A 19877-nucleotide genomic window follows, 5' to 3' on the forward strand; every position below is an offset into this window, starting at 1 on the left:
GTAGAAACACTAAAATTTCTAATCTGAACAGAACTCAAAAACCCATGCAGGATCCCTAATTGGAAATAATCAAATTTATTGCGTTATATTTAATTCATGATAATATCAGCACTAACTTACAGTTTTGGAAACAGAAAATTTCCCAGCTTCAGAAAGAAACAATAAACCTACTCAAAATTTAAAATTTCTCCTTAAAAGTTTTCCTGGTATTGAATTTAAAATTGAACTAAAAATAAATTCGTATAAACCGCAACTGAGGCACATTTTGAATTCATCAAAAATTATCTAAGAAACAATCACATACACAAAAATCAAAATTTGTACCTTTTACAAGAAAGAAAAAAAAACGATTTTTTAATTTATCCTCCGGAGCTTATATAGCTGGAAGAGAAATTTTTGGCATGTAACAATTTAAAGAGGCAATAAAAATGCCTCAGTTCAAAATTTATCGAATGTTAAACCATCAATTTATCATTTAATTGTGTCAAATTGGAGTTAAAAGCGCCCATTTATCTATTTGAAAACTTTCGAAAATCTGTCAATCTTGATACAAATCTATCGAATTAGTCGAGTTGATTTCTTTCACCCACGACCTCATCCATTGTTGGATGGCATCTGTGGTCCCAACCCAGGAACTGCTCTTTAGCTATCACTTTCATCATCCCCTTTTTCCTCATAGGTCACCCATCGCCTTCGTCGAAAGGTCATTGACGCGGTGCGGTGCGTAAAAATCGCAAAATGATAACCGGTGTCATGCAAGGTTAGTGCTCGTTGCCCATAATAGGCCTAAACGAGGCTGCATCATGTCCAAAAGTTGCCCAAAAAACCTCCCATTCAACAACCACCGGAGCAACAAATAGCCAAACCGGTTACCTGCTGCATAGCATTCTCTCAAAAATTATACAGATTCCAATGAGCGCTGGCTACGCAAGTCTCCGCGACTACCACACCGATTTCTTTAGTCTTGGTTCTACTTTCAAGGATGTAACAGGTGTACAACTCTGTGCTAGATCTGTTTGCAGTGTTTGGGTTCAAGTGATCGATTGCTAAAATGATTGCTAGTTCGGTAAGTCACGTAGTTTTAGACCTGCGAGCACGTCTCTCAAATATTTACCGAAGTGGATCAACGCCTGTGAGGCACTTCCACGATCAGGAATAACACTGTATTGTTTTTTACTGGAATACATGCACGCGGGTTAATTATACAGATGGTCCGAGACCTTCCTTCCAACATTGACACACTAATAATAAGTGATTCATTTCATACATAAAAGGACAAAATTCAAACGCTGCGCTTGAAAAATCCCAACTGTATCTACCAACAGGTGGTGAAAATAATCCTGCCCACTCGGCTAGGACTTTTTGCATAATGCAGGTCGTTTTTCTGGTTTAGCAATACCCACGCCAGGCTCAAAATTTGTCATTTTCTCTCGCCGACAGAACAAAAGCTCGAAAATAGACCTGGGAAGGAGTTTGTCTGCATTGATACATTTCCGGTTACAGCGTTCTGGCACCGTTTCCTCTCTTGGACAATATTATTATAGTAGGTTTTGTTTTAAAACGAGTTTTTCAAGACCCAAACGAGATTAATCGATTTTTGCCCACGTGGGGTCACTGGTACACAATTTACACAATGCCTTGCGAAAGATAAAACAATTAAGAAATTACTAGTGGGGGCTGTGGTAATTAGAGTGTTTAAATATTTGAAGGAGATGCAAGGCGTTTCAAAACAACGACACTTTTTGTAATTCAACGAGGATTAGCTCACTGGACGAAAGGTGAGAACACTCTAAAATAATAAGTGGTTTGAAGATTTTTCGGGGCTAGCGAATTTTTTTACGGATTTTTTGCACAAAAACAACATTCGAGTGACATGACATAAGAAATAATAATAATAATTCTTAAAAGAACCACTTATGACTGATTGTCACAGGTCACACGTAAAAGCAAAAGAAATGGTCAACTTTACCTCATAAAGTACCACTTTTACTTCTAATAACATAATCCACAATTCTTCACAAGAGTCACAAAAGTGTCAACTTTTATGACTGTTCGTCACAGGTAAAAGTTCTACTTTTGTGGTAGAGCATTTTTTCTTTTTCAAATTTACAATTTTTTCCAATATATCTCACACTAAAAGGAATAAGTAGCGATCGCTTACTATTACAGGAAAATAATGTAGGACTGTGATTTTGATGATTGACAATTTTTTGTAAAATGTTTCTTGTTTCTTGTGGCAAAGACAGTAGCAATGTATTTAAAAAGTCTTTCTTGTTCTTTATTAATTTATCTGCACAGTTACGCTTGCTGATAAAATATTACTTATGTATTTTATTCGGAGAAAAAGTAAGTTTATGTAGTTCACTATGTTCGACAAAATAAACAATCAACTTCGCCACCAGAATCACTTTTACTTCTAATATTCCGTGTGATTATTAATTTTTGAGATATGTTTCACTATGTTATTCGTTTCTTTATAACTTTTTTATGTAAAAGAAAGTATAACAAACTATAGATATTCCTAAAAGAAATGGCAAAATCTATTGGATAAAATCATCAATTTATCTTTACGATGACGATGACATAATTATGTCAAAACGGTGAGTGAACACTTTTTTTTTCAAAATGACACCTTGTATATCTTTTTGTACCATTTGATGAACATTTAATTCCTAATTTTAAATATGTATCTCACTCTACACTTTAGGATAGTGTAACAACAATAATTAATAATTAAAAATTGTGAGTTAGTAACGTTAAAAAAAATTTTGTTACCTTTTTAGATAATTTCATTTTACTTCAAAGTGTCAAAAAAATTGTCAGTCAGTTGAAATTTGATTCAAAGATGTTTAGTTCTTCGAATCAACAGAAGTTTGAATGATTTTAATCTACACAGTGTCAAAAATAGTATTTTTTTTTTTTAGTAAATAGAAGTTTCTAATAAAAATAACTATTTTCGTTGTTGTATATTTTTTAATCTAAAATAACTTATCCAATTTTTTTTCTGCTTATGTTTATTGTTACTTTCTCATATTATGATTATGACACTCACTTAAAATTAGAAGTATGTAAATTATTCTAGGTTGGAAATAATATGTTTTTTATACAGGGTGTCCGTTTTTCGAGCTTCACCATGGGGATCTCAGTTATTATTATGAGAGATACGAAGTCGGTTAATTTGGGGCAAAGTTGCATATTTTTATGCTGAACAATTATCCGAAAGAAAATTTGATATATTATGTTTAGTTTTTGAATTATACGGAAAAAATGGAAAATTGTAATTTTCATTTTTATTTTTTCAAACGAAAACTAAAAGAACTAAACGTTTTTAACTAGGACTTTCTTCAGGCACTTTTTTACAAGAAATCTAAATCTGTCATCTCATTTTCCAAGGCGTTCTTTTTCTTATGAACGCCATATTTGATACTTGTATTTTTGAAAAGTCTTTTTATTTCTGATTACAACGATGTATCACAGGATGTAATTGAATCTTAAATGCCGATCAAAATGGAGAAAAAAGCATTTTTTAAAAGACAAAGTTATAAAAATTCTGCTCGCATACTTAATGGCACTGTAAAAATTTAGTCTGTTAAACAAAATTTTTGGAGTTTTTTCCAAAGCACTAATTGTTCAGCATGAAAATGCGCAACTTTGTTGCCCTAATTTAACCAACCTCGTATCTTTTAAAATAACTGAGATCCCATGGTGAAGCTCGAAAAACGGACACATATATATGTTTAAGGGTCAGTTTCGTAATCAAATTTAAAGCATTAAATTAAGGACCGGTTTATTAAAAGCTTAAAATAAAGTACCTTTATTTCATTTACGAAACCGACTCTAATCAAATTATTATTTTTATGTTTACCCTCTAGCAACCCAAAAATGAAGGTACCTTTTTTTATTATGCCCCAGTTTTTTTTTGCTACGAAGGATTATTTTCTCTCTTACCTGCATGAATCCCTCTCATTCAAGGTTAATTGTTTTAAGGTATCAGAAAAAATGCTGCCACATGATAGAACCCGTCTAACAGAGGATGAAAATTAGCTTCTTATCGTTTTTATTACATTGATGGACAATTTATATTTGCAAATAAAGAAAGACCTCTCCCAGATGCACTAAAAATAGTATACTGTATTTTGGTTTTTCCATAACTAATCAGGCTGAATTATTATATAATTATCACCAAAAGGGCGTAAAGGAGTCTCTTAAAAAACATTTTCTTGATTCACATTTAAATTTAGATTTTTTCCGAAAAACCTAGACAGAATGTGTGATGAACTGATGATCTAGGCGAGCGTTTTCAAAAAGATATGAAAGTTTTAGAAGATTAGCACAAAGGGTTCTGTGACTAAAACATGTTAGGAGATCACTGTTGGACTATTATAAGGGAAACTGACCCAAAAAAGTACAAAAAGCAATGTAAAACCACTTATTTTTAATTTGTTGTTTACGTATTTAAGAATTATTCTTGCTTTTTAATTAACTGTATGTATTTCTTAAATCTGACGCGATAGACTTTTTCTATTTTTTATTTTTTTTAACTTAGTGCCTCATAATCGATAAGAAATGATGATTTTTAGTTAAGCAATATAAATCATGAAAACTAGTGTTATTATCAAATTCTATCGAATGGTGTTAAAAAATACAAGGGGTATTATTAAAAAAAAACTAAAATCATAGAAAATCAAAACTTATTAAGGAACAATCAATCTCAAAAACAAGGAATTAATTTAAGAAGAATTTTTAATTATTATTTTGATTAACTTATAGTCCTCCTAATTAAAACATGATTATAAAAATGTGACATAAGTTCTAGAAAATAATTAATTTAACAAAAGTTTATATCTGTTTAGGGTCTTGTCGAATAAAATAAAAAGAAAATGGTTTAAAACAGAAATTAAATTAAAAACACTTTTCAATGAAATAATAAAAAGTTGCAGTCCCTCTATTTGTAAAGATGTAGTAAAAAGCCAGAAAATCGTAACATTTTCTTTGACTTTAAAAAAAACTGTTCAAAATATTTAGGGCCGGTTTACACCGTTCAAAATATTTAGAGCCGGTTTACAGAACGACTTAATCGCAATAAGAATTTAATTCGCGATTAGTTAATTCGGAATTAAATTTTAATTTCGCTTTCTGTAAACCGGGCCTTAGAGTTGGTATGGAATAAGAATCAAAGACGAGAGTTAACGGTTTTTAAACACAAAAAATGGCGTCTAGGTCTGAAATAGATTAGAAAAATTCTAAATTATCCTCTTGAAGTGTCAGTCCTGCAACTGATTAAACTATTAATAAAAACGCATTAAATGTTCCCCGGTCCAAATTAGGCGGAAGATGATGCAGTCGTGCCCACTCAAACTCTTCCTGTATTAAAAATACCGTCTCCTTATATGCAACAAACTTAAAATTCAAAACTTGAAGGTCGACTAAACGCAAATTGCTAATGAAAGTCAAAACATTCAGCTGTTGAATACATTACATAAAGAAAATGTAAATGAAGCTTCCACATACATGAACTTGCACCAAAATCGCACCTGCACTATAGTTTTTCACGAAAAACAACACCCTCAAGCCTTCTAAGAGCAGACGCTCGGGAGCCATCCATCGATCTCGTCTCGAGGGTGATTTTATTTTCCTTTCCAATTTTCGTCACGTGTGTCTGGGGGAGATCTCTTGTTCAGTCTCGATCGAGATCGGGCGAAAAATGCACAAAATCGAGTGTGACTCTAACCAATCGTTCGATGATTGTGCCTTGTTACGATATATCCAGCAGAATGGCAATGCAGAGGTAAGAAGAGTAGGCCGTCGACCTCACTTATTTACATTTCGTTTCATTAACAATCCGAAATCGTTGCTTTTTTCTCACAAAATCAACCTAATTCGATTTTAATTTGGCCGACGGTTCAAGAGGTCATCACTTGATCGCTCTTCCACCGGAAATGGTAATAACGGTCCCCGGACTTTTCCGGATATCAGGGTGCCATTTATAGTACGCCGGGCGAGCAACGGTAGTAGTTGCAAGCCCCACGCCTACTATTCCCATACAACCACCGATTTCTCTCAACTCTCGTCGCCTCTGGACGATTTTTGCGTGACATCAATTAATTGGCGCTTGGTTCTCACAAAAATAACGATATTGTACCACTTCCGAGCCAATTAATACTAATGAAGGGAGTCCAGTTAATTGGAAAAGTCTCAGTACCGCCGTAATTCCGTTTGATAGACTCATAAATATGTATAGTGCGAAGCGACCTTAACGACACGTTTTTTCAGTAAGGTGTTACCTAACGCCGCCATTTTTATTATTCCAGTGAGTAATCCGCGGAATTTCTATTAATAAATTAAAGTAATGCAAAAATGGAAGGTCGCTCGATTTCCTAACGGACCCGAATTGATCAGGATGTGCCAAGTGAGGCCTTTCTGTCGTAAATAAATCAATGAACTCTGCCTTTGCCGTAAAACGGTCGTAAAGGGGCCATTATTTTGCAATTTATTAAATTTGACAATGAGTAGTTTTTTCAATAGTCAAGGACTGACAATTTAACCTCGATGTGTGTAAATGTGTTAAAAATAGAGTTCCGGATTAGATTAGCACAATAAAAATTTTTACGATATGGGAATAATTGTCAATAAGTCGAACAATGAGTGGTTATGGTGAACTAATTCACATCATCAACGAGGACGTAAATCGGAGCCACTGAAAGCAATTAAATTTTTTCAAAAGTACAATGTGTTAAGTGGCTATAAAAAATCACTACGACTCGAAGAAATTGTTTTTGGGAGGTTTACTGTTATGTGTTTCCACACACACGGTATTAATTATTACAAGAATATCAACTTTGTACAGTTTTCGAAACGGGTTCACGTCGCAAAACTCGCCGAATAACAAAGTTTTCCACAGAGGATTAAGATAAAAATAAATTGTCTTTTTAGAACAAAAATACTTCTTGTGTTTACATTTTTGAAAAATCTGCGTTAAATATTTGTTATTTAAAGTTCATTTTAAGTAATCAAGACATGGGAAAAAAGCAAAAAAAAACTGTATCTAAACTAGTCCATAGAATAAAAGGATGATTGAAAACAAAATTGTCACCAGAAAAAAAATAGAGAAACATTCTTTAAGCAAAGTTAAGTCTTCTAAAAGTAGTTCTGTTGTATCTCAAAAACTTAATTTTTTTCATAATTTTTTTAATATTATTATAAGTAATATTAATTAATCAATAGTTACTTATTATACAACAACGATAAAGAGATTATTGATATAGGGTGATTTCAAAGTGCCTGACAACCTCTAGGGTGGTGATAAAGAACAAACTAAATTAAAGTTCGTATGATATAAAAAATGTTTGAGCCTTTTCGAGAGATACACCTCTTTATTTTTCTGTTAAATTCTTTGCATTTCAGATTGAAATTTTTTTGGACTTTAGTTAGCACAAACGACAGCTCTTGCAATATTAAATAAATAACTGTTAAAAAAATTCACCAATTAAAGTGCAAGAAGCTTGTTGAGAAAAATAAATTAAAAAATATGTATTAAAAATCAAAATTATGGTTCTTGAAAAAAATTTGACTTCATTTTTCTACTTTTTATACTTAACTGAACGTCTGCTTTTATCATCATACGAGTGTGTCCTATACTTTTGAATCACTCTCTATAATACATTTTGTAACAGAATTAGTTTTAGATAAAAAATAAAAAATTTATATATGTTGGAATAAAATAAATAAATTTTAAAATAAATTTTAAACATTTTATCTATCTTTGCAGTTAAAGTGCTATTTTATCTACTAAAAAGAGTTCGTAAAGACATATTTTAACATCTGCTATAGAAGTGCTTAAGAAACGCTGTTAGAAAAAATATATTACCTATGGATTAATTTTTTTGCTTAATTTCTTTGGTTAAACTATTTGAACTTACTCGAGAGACAACACCCTGTATAATGTAGGTAATGTAGGTACTTATACCTAATTTTTAAAGTAATTGTGTTTTGGTAAGATTTTTCCAAAATTACAAAAAATTTCAGTTTTAGTGAAATTTTTCGAGAAAAAATGAAGACTAATAGTCGTTTTTCGACAATATTTTGTTATTTATCAGACTATTTTTTTTTAAAACAAAGCTAAAGTTGTTGCCGTTAAACCTTGACTTAAACGTGCTTAAAACACAAGAATAGAAAAATAGTTATTAATAATACGTGTGCGAAACACAAACATAAAGTTCGAGGGCTATCGTGCACACCTAGACACCCAAGAACTTAAAGAGTTTTCGCATAAGTGTTATTCAATTTTTTTTGTTGGAACATTTTAATTTAAAACACGTTGCTATGGGACGCGTGTTTTAAAATAGTGAAAACATTAATTTATAACACGTTGCTATGGGAAGCATGTTTTAAATAGTGAAAACACGTTGCTATTGGAAACGTGTTTCAAATAATGTTATAATCTAAGATTCAGATATTAAAAAGAAGATTTAAAATTTTACCAACAAAAAAAATACATGGGAGTACCTATTAATAATTCGAAATATTATGATTTTTGAAGTTATTTTAAAACAACGATGCCTATTATTATTTTGTTTTAAACAAAGGATTTTTTAAAAAATTACTGATAGGTCAAAAATTACGTTTAGTATTTGAATTTTAAGATTTTAAATTTTTACTTAATTAAATTTTTTTGTGGTACGTTTTTAGCAAAACGTCATTTGAGCATTTAAAATGACTTAAGAAATAATATTTTTGCAGTGATTTAATAGTATTTAATTAATTAATTCATTAAGTACTTAATTTTAATTTCTGACAAATTCAGAAAAAAAATCATATGCATCAAGAAAAATATTAAGTACTTGGTAGTAGACGCTGAGTTTTGAAAAATTTTTATTTTTTGAGATATAATAATATTATTATAGTCTTAGCAGACTCACCTCCAATAAATAATAATAATCAACTAATAATTAGCCTTTGCTATTAAAAGCGTTATTTATTTCTCTATAGATATAAGTTTTTTCAGAATTTTTATACCATATTATAATTAATAATTATTATAATTAAGATTAATTGATAGAAAATATTAAAAGCAATAACATTAAAAATATGGAAATATGAAATAATCGAAATATTATTATATTTTAAAACAACGAAGCTTATTTATTATTTTGTGTTGAGCAAATAATTATTAATAAAATTATTGCTAGTTCCTAAACTACGTTTATTGGAATTTTTTATTATTATTTAATTAATATTTTTTGCACAAACCAATAATGATTAATAGTATTATGTATTACTTGTTGTAAAATGACATAAGAGAATAACTTTTTGCAGCGACATAATAAGTATTAATTAATTAATAATTAATTAATTTGCCAGAAATTATAGAGCATTTCTATTAAAATTCACGCGTAAATGAATACATAAAGCAAACGCTGAATTCTGTGTAATTATTAGTTTTTTAGGTACATGCACTAAAAAAATACTATAAGCAGACTTACCTTTTAGTATTCGAAAAATATGCGAAGTTATAATGTGTACCTACTATAAATAAAGTTAAAAATTATTTTTGCACTACTAATTACTATACTTGTGTTTTAATTGCTACCAGAATGTCAACTTTGTACCGTTTCGAACGGGTTTGCTTTCTTTCGGTGAAAATCTCCAAAAATTTCCTAGCTGGTATCAAATGTCACCACTTGAAATTAAAATTTGGTTGGATGTGTTAAATTAAAGGAATTTCTCTCAATAAACCTGATTTATTTGGTCGTGTTATTAGTTGGTTAAACTGTGAGAATCGTCGAGTAAAAGGTAAAAGCTCTAAATAAAATGAAAAAACAAAGTCGTCGACTGAAATGTAATAGCAGTGATCATGCATGCTGATAACAGCTTGGGTCTAAACGCGCACATTTGAAATCACAACCTACGCCACAACAATTTCTCATTCCCATCATTTTTTCTCTCGTTTACTTCTAATTAAATAAATAAGAAATTCCCTTATTTGTCATAAAACAGCAGATGTAACTAACTTTCCATACGTACGAAAAAGCCAGCCGCCGTTCTCCACGTTTTCATCCATCTCATCCTGTTTGAATTTATTTGCGCAAAACGCGGAAATAAGGCGGAAAAAGTGACACCGGGGAAAGGTGCTGAGTGTGTCAACCGGCTAGTTTCTCACCGCAAAAAATTAATCCAGATCTTCGAAACAATACGCATTGTGTTGCTCTAGGTCAGTTTTTAATCAAAATCATCGCAAATTGCGTAAGAATCCCGCTCCAGATTTTCCGCCTGAAAACTCGTGCGCTGATGATCCACAAAAATTAATATTAAACAACGAAACAATGAGAGTCATTACAGCAAGATAGCATGCTCTTAGAAATCTTATAAGAAAGTCATAGGTCACACCGCGAGATTTCTCTCCGTATACAGAGTAATTGCCGTTCGGAATAAGTCCTATGAGAAAAACAAAGCGACGATTAAAAGCGCGCACCACAAAATCATTCATTTCGTGGACAAAGGCGCGGTCGCTGCACGAATTTGTGATGTTTGTGTGGTTTTTGAAGCGGCCTAGATTTGACAAACACTTTCAGTTTTGAAGGACTGCGGTGACATTCTCGATGGGAGAGATATGGCAAAGCAAGGTTTGCAGATGGGACGGGTGATAAATACCAGGCAAAAGGTCGAAATTTGCGAAAAAACGAGGAATTTCCAAGCGGAGTTTGCACTTGACGCCAATGGAGGAGTAAAGTTCAGCACACAAATCAATAAATAATTGTAAACAAGTGCATAAAAACACAAATTACCCAACGAAAAAATGGGGACACACGTTGTAATTCATTATTATTTTTTACAATTTTTGTGGGGCTTTTTAGTAATTCAAGTCAGTTTATAAAATTGTAATAACAGTGAGACAAAACTGTTGTAAACGAAATCTTTTAATCACACTTTGAAACGAAATACAACATTTTTCAACGAATTAAAACTGGTTTTCTTTTATCAAAAGATTTGTCTCAAAAATGTTATATTTTTAGCATTCTTAGTACAAAAAAATCAGTAGTGTTTAAATTTAGTGTTGGGTTCAAATTTATACCTGAACCAAAGACAGAGCAGTTGTCAAAAAAAAAGAAAGTTTAAAAAAACGAATGTTTTAAAGACAAAACAACAAAGCCATCAACACATCACATAAATAAATAAATTTTTCAAATTACGTCCTCTTAAAAACAGTCTATTTACTATAAAATTCCAGTTTAATTTAACAACAATAAAATTGGTTGTAAATAAAATTCCAGCACGTACCTATACAAAGAATCGAAAAAATTGTATAATTAAATGGATGGTAACGGTTTTCAGGTAAAAAAAGTGCTTTGAAAAGCTCTGAAACAGATAAGAAAAATTCTTAGACATTTGCAGTTGTTCTACTATTAATATTAATAAAAATAATAATAATAATTGTAAACCGAGCACAAGGTGAGTCTGCTAAAATGATATTTTATTTTGTATCTCAAAAATTAGTTATTACACAAAAATCAGCGTTTGTCATTAATAAAATTATACTGGATTTTTTGATCAAAAGATTAGTCTCAAAAATACTACATCGTCCTGAACCCACAAAATATTTAATTCAGCTCACTGTTTTTGGAAACGAAAAATTCAGTAGTGTTTAAATTTAGAGTTGGGTTCAAATTTATATCTGAACCAAATACAAAAAAAAGAACAGAAAAGAAGAAGAAAAATAAAAAGAATGTACAATACATAAGTTTTTGTTATTTCTGATATACATTTACATAATGTAATAAAAGTTTAATAAAAAAGAATGTTTTAAAGACTATTTAAAGACAATTAGACTAACAATACATTTTACGAACGAGAGAAAAATCTTAATTATTTTTTTAAATTTCCTAAGGCGCAGCTAAATAAAATTTATTTACTAAAAAAATACAGTTTAATTTAACGAAAGTAAAGTTGGTTTTAAATAAAATTCCAACACGTACATACATAAAAAAATATCTTTGAAGGGTATATTTAAAAGGATTTTAACGGTTTAAAAAAAATGGTTTGAAAAGCTTTGAAATAGATAAGGAAAATTTCTATTATTTTTTGTTTAAAGTTATTGTTGGCTTCAAATTTATACTTGAGCTAAAGCAGTTGTAAAATTCCAGCACGTAACTACATAAAGAAAAAAATATAGTTGAAGAGTATAATTAAAAGAATTTTAAGGATTTTCACAAAAAAAAATGATTTGAAAAGCTTTGAAATAAGGAAAATTTCTCAGTCATTCTCAGTTTTACTAGTATTGATAGTAATAGTGCTAGTAATAAAGATAATAATTGTAATAATTGTAACAGAGCACATTGTGAGAGTGCTAAAACTATATTTACTTTTATCTCAAAAACTTGTAATCACACAAAAATCAACGTTTGCTATTAAAAAATAAAACTAGAATCTGGATTCCTTTTACCAAATGAGTCGCCTCAAAGAAATTACATCTTCTTGAATCCTCAATTAATTCAGCACAGTATTTTTTTTAACGAAAAAAATTCAGAATTGTTTAAATTTAGTGGTGGGTTCAAAGACAAAGTAGTTGTTAAAAAGGTGAACAGAAGAAGAAGAAGCAGAGAAAAAAGAAAGTATAATATAAAAGTTTTTGTTGTTTCTGATATGGATTTACAGAATGTAACAAAACGTGTAAAAAAGAATGTTTTAAAAACAGAACAAATAATTTATCAACACATTTCACAAACGAGTCAAAATTGTTGTTTTTCTTAAATTTTCTAAACTACGTTTACATGTTAAAACAATTAAAACTATTTATTACAAAATTTCAGTTTAATTTAAAATTAAAAGATACAAAGAAGAAAAAAATATGTTTGTATAATGAAAACGATAAATTAAAGGAATGGTAACAATTGTCAGATTTTAAAAAATGGTTTGAAAAACTCTAAAGTAGATAAGAAACATTTTCATTCGCGCAATTACGCTTGTAGTAAATATTAATATTAAATCCTACTAAAAATAATAATAATTGTAAACGACAAAAGGTGACTCTGCTAAAATTATATTTATTTTGCATCTCAAAATCTAGTAATCACACAAAAATCAGCGGTTGCTATTAAATGAGTACCATGTATGTATATTTCTCTATGCATGTGATTTTTTTCAGAATTTTTTGACAATCCCTATAATTAAAACTATTGAAATAATTAAATAATAACTAAACTACGTACAAATGAATAGGGATATTGTTATAAACTGTTACAAATAAACTTTTAGTTAAAACTTAGTTTTTATTTATTATTTAAATAATAAGTTACAATCAACCAATAAAAAATATAATGTAAGTGCAAAAAATTAAATCCTCTAGAATTCGTTTGTAATGTGTTGTTAATAATATCCCTCTATTCATGTGTGCGTAGTTTTTAAGTTGCTGCACATTTTTTTATTTTTTCTGTCATTCTAAAACAAATTAATGATGCGTAAAATTAACTAAAAATTATTAATGTAATTAAATTCCATCAAAAATTAGTTAGGGCTAGCGATACTTTCGTACGTATTTTTTGCACAAAATAACATATAAACGCCACCTGTTTTAAAATGAGAATTCGGAAGTAAAATTACCGTTGGGGGCGCCACTGAGTTAGGTCGAAAACAGTAACCATAAATGGCGGGAAAATGTTTATTCGAATATTTTGAGCGTTGTACGAATTTTGGGGCTACACAATTATTACATTGCCTATGCGGAATGATTATTGCATATTTGATGCAAGAAACTTATGTAGATAAATGAGAGATGACGAGGAAAACACGAATAACGAATGACTGTTTGGTTCACTTTCTTTATTGGAAAATTATTACAAAGACATTGAAAAGCCTACCTTTTGGCATAATTTACGTTTAAATGTATCAGCAGTTGTTAATCTTTATTGTAGTTTTGTAGATTTACCGCAGCATTTCATGATTTTTTTCAGTGGAAAATTCTAACCTAAAATTCATAACACTTCACTAATTTATAGGTTTCTTGAGCCAAACTTTGTGTTCGCTGTGATCCATTACTTATAATCTTTAATTAGACAACTGTTTGATAACACTTTGTAATCAAAATTTAAATATTTTTCACTTTTTATCCACTTTCAAGTTCCAACAATAAACACTTTATACCACGAAAAACTACAGAACCAAAGTCAACGCTAGTATTTACCACCACGTACTTTTAAAGTAATTCTTTCTATTGTAAGTAATTAACACTATACACGCAAAATTATTGAACAATTTATTAGATGTCAATTAAATGTGGAATTACGAAAATTTCTTTACTGTTTTCGACATAGTTCAAAAGTCATCACCAGAGGGCGTCTAGTTAATTTTATTTCCGAATAGAAATCAGAAGTTTAATAACAGCGTTTGTTACTAAATATTTTATATTGTTCTCTATACATGGTATTTTTTTAATTTTTTTATTCTTATACTAATGGTTATTTGTTTTTAAATCTGTGTGATATTAAGATATTATATTTAAAATACAGTAAAAAAATTCACGATTCAATTGAAGAAAAAATTGACAGTTGAACAAAGTTTCAGACATTTTTGGGGCTTTTTGTATTATCTAATAAAAAAAAAATTTTCTTATTCCCTGTTTCGATTTTTCTGATTAATATTTCTGTTAATAAGATTTTGCTAGTTATTTACGTTTACTATGTCATATTCAGAAACCACCTCTTAGAAAAAGATGTTAGAACTAATGTAGCTTGAAATTGAAACGCTTAAGATTGCATTTATTAATTTATCCTCATAAAAATACTACATGATAACGACAACATCGATAAATGCGAAATTGGAAAACACGTTGTAACTATCAATTATTTGACGAAATTCTAGGTTATCGAAAATTGTTACAAAAAAAAAACAAACAAATTAGATATTGGCTAAAGCTTAGAAAAGTTTTATTTTTTATATTTAATTTAATCAATTTTTCAACTTTCTCCATGTGTGAATTATTGTCTAATTAAAACTCCTCGTCCAGTAGCGCGGCTAACAAGTTTGTTTGAACCCACCTGTTGATTAGAACGTCGTGTAATCTCCGTCGAGTCGACAGGAAAACAAGCTGATGAATTATAAAAAAAATAATAAAAGTGGCGATCGAACGGAAACCGTTTGATAATTTGTTAGAGAAAATTTAGCGCCATTAAAAGCCTCAATTTACATGAAATTTAATTAAACTTGTCCAATAATTACGTTCGTAATTTTCCAATAATTTTTTAACGGCGATTTCATGGCCGTTTTTCTACTCGACTGCTCTAGTGACAGATCGCTGGTCCTCGAACCTCAGTAAAAGCGCCGCAACAACAATCTAAACTTTGATTTGCGTTCGAATCTTTTGTGAAAAATCGCCCAACGACGACCCCGCTTTCTACGATATTCAAAAGTGCGGTCAAACGCCGAATTTTTACGCCATCAAGTATCGTAACAACACAATTGAAGTGATTATAATAATTTTCTCTTGTTACATTCACTTGGATAATTATTGTGTCATTTATGACGACTTTGCTCGAATTTCTGCTCGGCTGGCGCTCAAAAGTCGCTCGAAAGTGAAGAAAGGCCGAATTTTGGACATGGTCACGTACGAGCTCAAAACAAACACATGCCAAGTACACAGTCACTCGCATTAATAGCCTATGTCGATGCTAAACCGGCAATTAGAAGCCGTTTTAATTTACTTTCCAATCAAAGCGGACACTTTTTTCAGTCGGACGCCGAGAAATGGAGCAGTGTTGCGCCAAACGCCCGCCAAATTGGCCAACAATCCGCCTGATTTGCCCGAAACCGATCGCTGCCCCGTTATAACGGTGGACAGTCAATTCCCAGATTTGCCTAATTTAAGCACGAGATTTGTCTTTTGCGGTTTTCTTTTCTGTGATACTGCTCTACTTTTTTTCAGACGCAAACTCGTTTCAGTACTTTTCCTCCTCATCATCATGCTTTTCGCTTTTAAAGCGCCGAATTCGAGTTATTAATGGAAATAAAACATTTATGGCCGCGATTGCTTTGTTCCACGATTTTTACTTTCTATGCAATTAGAGAACTCCGTGTCAAAACCAACAAATCGCGACCTTTGCTACAAAAGTCACTCGAGTGCTTCGAACAATTATTTTTTCCGTGGGAAAGCGCGTGGGTTCCACACGTAAGTTCAGTTTTATTATCACACTGGGTTGAGGATTTTGCTTTTTCTCCGATCAGATCGGTTTACGAGGTTGTCACATTACGGAAGCTATTAGATTGCCGGTGATCAAGCTTGAATAATTGGGAACTCGTGTGTTTTTTGCTCGCTTCACAAATCTGTCCATCACTTTGTTCGAACATCGGTAATCAGCTTTTATTCGGAAGGCGCTCATTATCGAGGTGATGGACGTTCTTTGAATTTCTATTCATAGATCAAAGAGGAAAAGTTGATACTATTTTTATTACTCCACTCAAAAATTAATTAGGATCTGTCGAAGAAATTAATTGTCGTGCCACATTCCTGTTCGCTAAATGCGAAGCAACTTTTGGTTTCAATTTTTTTATTAACTTAGATATCAATACAGGATGTCTCGCGAGGAAATGGAATTATTTTGAACATAAAGATTAAGCATTAAAAATATATTAATCCGTGCTTCTAAAAAATTAATTTGTGAAATTATTATGTTTTTTATCTTTAAAAATACTTCTATTTTTTTAATTTAATACTAGTTGCTTTTTTATAATCATTTAATAGTGAAAATTGTTAGGTTGGAGAGCATTGTTAAGGGGGCTATATGGAGGCTTTCTTTACATAGACTGTTTTTGTAGCACAAATTAATTTGGCTTTGGTGTTACTAAAATTTGAAAGCATATTCCATTTTGAATTTTTTTGTAAAATGTAGCATTTGGAGTAAAATAATAACATACAAAGTATTCCAGCGAGTTGATGAAGTCCATATTGTCCTATGGACAATAAATAAATAATTCCTACAAAAATACAATACAAACTTTTGTTGGTTTTTAAATGAAACATTCAAAATTTTATTGCATTCTTGCATAATTTTTGAAATAATTTGATTAAAAAAACAAGTTTTAAAAAATATTACACAAAAACTAAGAATCTTAGAAAAGTAGGACTTTTACCACTTTAAAGGCTAAAGTTTAAACTGAAATCTGTATTAATTGTTTGGCGCATTGCATTTAGGAACGTCAATAAAATGAGAAGATTGTTAAATTTTGAATAACTTGAGAAAGTTTATTGGAACACTTTTTTTTGCTTGTCAATTATTATTAATTGGTTTGTCCAAAAACATAGTTTCTGATGCATAAAGTTATAAGTAAAAAGATATTTGACTTTAAAAGTTAATTTCAGCAACAATACACATTATATTAAGTTAAATATCTTTTGAGCAGTTAGAAGAGACACTATTTTTAGAGAAACAATTTAAGTAATTGCGTGTTCCATTCAAAATTTTTAAGTTGTTCAACTTTTAACAAACCTCTCAATTTTTGTATTTTCTTGATTGCAGTGAGTTAAGGAAAATTATATATAGTCGGTTTACAGAAGGGAAAATTAAAATTTAATTCCGAATTAAAGTAATTCGACATTAAGTTGTTATTTATTACTCTACTCAAAAATTAATTGGAATCTGCGAAAATAATTTTGTCGTTAAATGCAAAATTTTTGGTTTCAATTTTTTTATTTAACTTAAATATTAATACAGGTTGTTTTGCGAAGAAGTGCAAATATTTTAACCATAAAGATTAATCATCAAAAAATATATTGATCCGTATTCCTATTTTTTTCCAAAAAGGCTTTTTTGTGGAATTATTAGCCTCCCAAGTTACCCAAAAAGTTAAATACTATTATTTTGTTATTAAAAATACTCCAATATTTTTTAATAAAACAGTTGTCGCTTTTTTATAATCATTTAACTGTGCAAATTGTTAAGGGGGTTATGGTTTTTTTTTAACATAAACTGTCTCATAATGTTGTAGCACAAATTAATTTGGCTTTAGTTTGAAAGCTTATTCAACTTAGAATTTTTTGTCTTTTGTAACTTTTTTGCAAAATGTACTGTTTTTGAGTAGAATAATAACATACAGAATGTCCCAGCGAGTTGAAAAAGTTCATTATTGACCTTTAAAGAATTGAAAAATAAACATTTATTTTCATAAGCTACAATACATACTTATGTTTTTTTTTAATAGAACAGCTTTCATTTCTATTCTGTTTAATTTTTGAAATAATGTGACTTTTTTATAGAAAACACGCTTTTTTAAAAAAGTATTATTTACACAAAAACTAGGAATCTTAGAAAAGTAGGACTTCAAAGGGTAGAGTTCAAACTTGAATCTTAAATAAAATAAGAAGTTTTTTAAATTTTGAATAACTTGAAATCGTTAAATGGAATACCCTATTTTTGTTTTTGCTTGTCAAGGATTATTATTAAATAATTTATCTGAAAACATAGTTTCATAAATAAAAAAGATGTTTGACTTTAAAAATTATTTTGATAAATAGCTTTTGAGCAGTCAGTAGAGACACTTAAGTATTAGTGTTTTTAGAGAAACAATTTAAACGTTTTTTAGAAGCGGAAATAAAAAATTGGATGTAGGTACCAATTATAAATTTTAAATTATTCAACTTGCAGCAACTTCCTCATTTTTTTATTTTCTTGATTACATTGAGTCAAAGAAAATTATATCCTTAAAGTTTGAACATATCTCTTTAAAGTGATGAGAGTCCTACTTTTCTAGAATTCACAGTTTAAAAAAATCATGTTTTGACAAAAAATAAAATTATTTATAAACTTAAAAAAAATCAACCAATAACAATATTTGTGTTAAAAGTTACAGCTCATTTCTGAAACAACCTGTCTATTTGAAAATAATTTTTGGTGATGCAGTGGCTTTTTAAAAAATATTTATTTTACAATTGAGGTTAATAATGAACTGTTCAATTCGCTGAAAAGATGCAGTCAGCAGATCAGATAGTATTTTTTTTAACGTAAATGTATAAAAAATCTGGTTTCTGTGCAAACATTCAAAGAATTTAAAGTCCAGAATCAAGCTGTCCACTTTTTGAGAGAGAAAACTGGAGCAAACCGTCGAATAAATCCAGGTTTTCACGCTGAATCCGAAATGACATATTATCTGAGATGTGTATCTAGATACGGTTTAGAAAGTTCCACATACTGAAAATCTCCGATTTGAAAAAGTTTTTTATTATTTCACGTTACAACAGAGTAAATAGTGTTCATTAGCAGGTTTCACTCTTATCCTGACGATTTTTTCTTGCACAACTGTGTGACTTGCAAACTCTGTTCAAACATAGCGAAGGTTTATGTCGTATACATGAATAATTATGAAATCCAATTAATTGCACTTAACACATTGGGAAGCACGTTATTATGTCACTGCGGACCTTATGTAACAATAAATAAAATGTTTACAAAGCATGAAAAAATCATTTGGATGGTCATAATTTCATTCTTCTTGCTTCATTATGTCCGTAAAAAAATTAATTAGCCTTGAACAACTTTAATGGTACTTTAATTTTGTTATTGTTATTCACCCGACAAGGTAAAAATTAAAATGATGTAATTATTTCGTTAAAAAACGTCCAAAATGACATTTCGTGATATATCAATCTTGCTTTTATTATACTTTCCATTCTTTTTACGACAGCTGAATTGAAATTTTAGTTTCCCTTTAATTTATGCACAAAAAGATAAAATATGAGAAAGCCGCCGCAATTAATTCGCAAATTAAACACTAATGGAAGATTCGCCGAAAAAAACGCATTTTTATGGTAATCCCAAACACTCTGACGAAAATTTCCGAAAACAAATCGACTAAATCAAGCCTGACCTGTGAACCGAAAACGCAAGTTATAACGA

General features: G+C 30.1%; 1 protein-coding gene across 1 annotated transcript in view; it reads left to right on the forward strand.

The window, feature by feature from the left end:
* The first annotated feature begins 667 nt into the window (after window positions 1-667).
* Window positions 668-19877, forward strand: part of ko (knockout) — a 42972-nt gene continuing 23762 nt past the window's right edge. Inside the window, exon 1 of the mRNA XM_015980028.2 lies at window positions 668-1066. The gene's annotated coding sequence lies outside the window, so the exon portion shown is untranslated. The remainder of the gene's footprint in view (window positions 1067-19877) is intronic.

This window comes from Tribolium castaneum, chromosome 5 (assembly GCF_031307605.1).
Source record: "Tribolium castaneum strain GA2 chromosome 5, icTriCast1.1, whole genome shotgun sequence".
NCBI classification, from domain to species: Eukaryota; Metazoa; Arthropoda; class Insecta; order Coleoptera; family Tenebrionidae; genus Tribolium; species Tribolium castaneum.